The sequence below is a fragment of the Arachis duranensis genome, chromosome 5 (assembly GCF_000817695.3).
Source record: "Arachis duranensis cultivar V14167 chromosome 5, aradu.V14167.gnm2.J7QH, whole genome shotgun sequence".
NCBI lineage: Eukaryota > Viridiplantae > Streptophyta > Magnoliopsida > Fabales > Fabaceae > Arachis > Arachis duranensis.
The window spans coordinates 62,555,438-62,555,742 of NC_029776.3; the positions used below are offsets into that span (position 1 = coordinate 62,555,438).

At 42.0% G+C, this 305-nt stretch overlaps 1 non-coding gene across 1 annotated transcript; it reads left to right on the forward strand.

Moving 5' to 3' along the window:
• Positions 1–120: 120 nt before the first annotated feature.
• Positions 121–228, forward strand: LOC127747867 (small nucleolar RNA R71). The gene has a single exon (XR_008009814.1). It is a non-coding gene; the product is annotated as a small nucleolar RNA R71 (small nucleolar RNA).
• Positions 229–305: the final 77 nt, after the last annotated feature.

The window sequence follows — 305 nt, forward strand, 5'->3', positions numbered from 1 at the left end:
CTCTTGAGCTTCAGTAGGCGTCTTCTTCAGATGAAGAGATCCTCCAGCAGAGCTATCCAAAGACATCTTGGATAGTTCAGAGAGACCATCATAGAAAATACCTATGATGCTCCATTCAGAAAGCATATCAGGGGGACACTTTCTGATTAACTGTTTGTATCTTTCCCAAGCTTCATAGAGGGATTCTCCTTCCTTCTGTCTGAAGGTTTGGACTTCCACTCTAAGCTTACTCAATTTTTGAGGTGGAAAGAACTTTGCCAAGAAGGCATTGACTATCTTTTCCCAAGAGTCCAGGCTTTCTTTAA